Here is a 2,666-nt window from a genome sequence, read left to right on the forward strand (position 1 = left end):
TGTTTCTACCTGGCTTAACAACACCCATACAACAAGGCAGGCCACAGGTTGTCTGTCTACCTTCTTAACAACACTATCAACAAGGCAGGTCCTACAGGCTCCTACATTTTTACCTTCTTAACAGACTATCAACAAGGCAGATCCTACAGGCCCTAGTTTCTACATTCTTAACAGCACTATCAACAAGGCAGGTCCTACAGGCCCTCAGTTTCTAAAAGCTTCTAAAAAACACTATGGACAAGGGGACAGGTCCTTAGGTCACAGACATCTACCTTCTGATAACAACACTATCAACAAGGCAGGTCCTTCAGGTCCTAGTTTAACTACATTCTTCACAACACTATAACAAGGCAGGTTATACAGGCCCGTCATTCTACCTTCCATACCTTCTCAACATACACCTTCTGTACACAGTTGTAAACATGGTTTTGCATTGTAGATATGTAGTAGTGGGTGCCCTTCCCGGGCCACCCATCTTAGAATGTATGCACAATGACTGTAAGAATGTATTGTAAAAGTTTTAAATGGAATAATATTTTAATATTACGGATCAACAAGGCAGGTCCTTGACAGGAACTAATGGGGATTTGTCAACACCTGAAAGACTACTGTCCAGTCAGGGAGGGATCCATAATAAATCCCAGGAAGGTACTTAGCCTTGAAAATTGCAATTGGATCCAGAACAGGAAGCAGCACTGCTGCCTTGGCATGAACACAGAGAGATAATATTAAAATATGCCAGGAAGAGTAGCTCTCCTGGCTGAAAGTTGAGGAGAGATTGAACCCCATCATTACTTGTATTGGTGAGGAACTAATGGGGACATGTTGAATGCAGGAAGAGTCTGTTTAAACTACTGGCACACAACTCAAACACCCATAATAAACCCCACAAGACATGTCACCAGAGGATCTCTTCACAGTCCCCAAGTCCAGAACAGACTATGGGGTCTCACAGTAAACCCCATAAGAGCCATGACTACATGGAACTCTATTCCACAGGATACATAAGCCAAACCCCATGGAACTCTATTCTACAGAACTACATAGGGCCATGACTAAATGGAACTATAAATCCACAGTACTACATAGAGCCATGACTACATGGAACTCTATTCCACAGTACATATGTAGAGCCATGACTACATGGAACTTATTCCACAGTACTTGACATAGAGCCATGACTACATGGAACTCTATTCCACAGTACTACATAGAGCCATGACTACATGGAACTCTTCATTTCCACAGTACTACATAGAGCCATGACATCACATGGAACTTAACTTCCACAGTACCCACAAAAAGCCATGACTACATGGAACTGGACACAGAACTACATAGAGCCATGACTACATGGAACTCTATTTGTTCCACAGTACTGGAATAGAGCCATGACTACATGGAAAAGTGTGGCTATTCCACAGTAGTATAATCTAGAGCCATGACTACATGGAACAAAAACACAGTACTGGACATGGAACAAAGACTACAAAAGGCAGGAACTCTCATTCCACAGTACTCTGTTCCACATCAGGTAACTGATGCAGCAGTAGGATCAGTTTTATTTAAAAAGAGGTAAAAATACACCTCATGGAACAGTTACGGGACTGAAGAGACACATAGGCACAGACATGCATACACACATGAAACATACACACTATACAATGTGATAACATAAACACCATACACACACGTAAACATGGATTTTGCATTGTAGATATGTAGTAGCAGCTAGAGTAGTGCCCTCAGGGCACATTCCTTGGCTGTGGATGAGAGCACCGACATTTCTGAGTGCCCAGTTGTGAATTCTGTAATGAATGTATTGTAATGTTTTAAAATTGAATAACTGCCAATTTTTGGACCCCAGGAAGTAGCTGATGCCTTGACAGGAACTAATGGGGATCTATAATAAACCCCAGGAAGAGTAGCTGCTGCCTTGGCAGGGAGGGATCCATAATAAATCCCAGGAAGAGTAGCTGATGCCTTGACAGGAACTAATGGGGATCTATAATAAACCCCAGGAAGAGTAGCTGATGCCTTGACAGGAATGAATGGTGATCCATAATAAACCCCAGGAAGAGTAGCTGCTGCCTTGGCAGGAACTAATGGTGATCCATAATAAACCCCAGGAAGAGTAGCTGCTGCCTTGGCAGGAACTAATGGTGATCCATAATAAACCCCAGGAAGAGTAGATGCTGCCTTGGCAGGAACTAATGGTGATCCATAATAAACCCCAGGAAGAGTAGCTGCTGCCTTGGCAGGAACTAATGGGGATCCATAATAAACCCCAGGAAGAGTAGCTGCTGCCTTGGCAGGAACTAATGGGGATCCATAATAAATACAAATATCAAATCCAAACACTAACCCCTTTAACACTAACCTTCTATGGAACATAATCTAAACCTTCTGAGTGTAGTTCTCTCTCTCTATTTCGCTCACTCTCTAATGTTGTCTCTCTCTCTCAATTAATTTCATTTTCTCACTCTCTGCCTCTCTCTCGTTCACTCTTTTCTCTTTCTATATCTCTCCCTCTAGTTCTCTCTTTTCTCTTTCTATATCTCTCTCTTTCTCCTCTCTATTTTCTCTCTCCCTCCTCCATCTCTCTCCCTCTGGTTCTCCTCTCTCTCTCTCTCTCTCTCTCTCTCTCTCTCTCTCTCTCTCTCTCT

Source organism: Oncorhynchus keta, chromosome 11 (genome assembly GCF_023373465.1).
Source record: "Oncorhynchus keta strain PuntledgeMale-10-30-2019 chromosome 11, Oket_V2, whole genome shotgun sequence".
In the NCBI taxonomy this organism is placed as follows: Eukaryota; Metazoa; Chordata; class Actinopteri; order Salmoniformes; family Salmonidae; genus Oncorhynchus; species Oncorhynchus keta.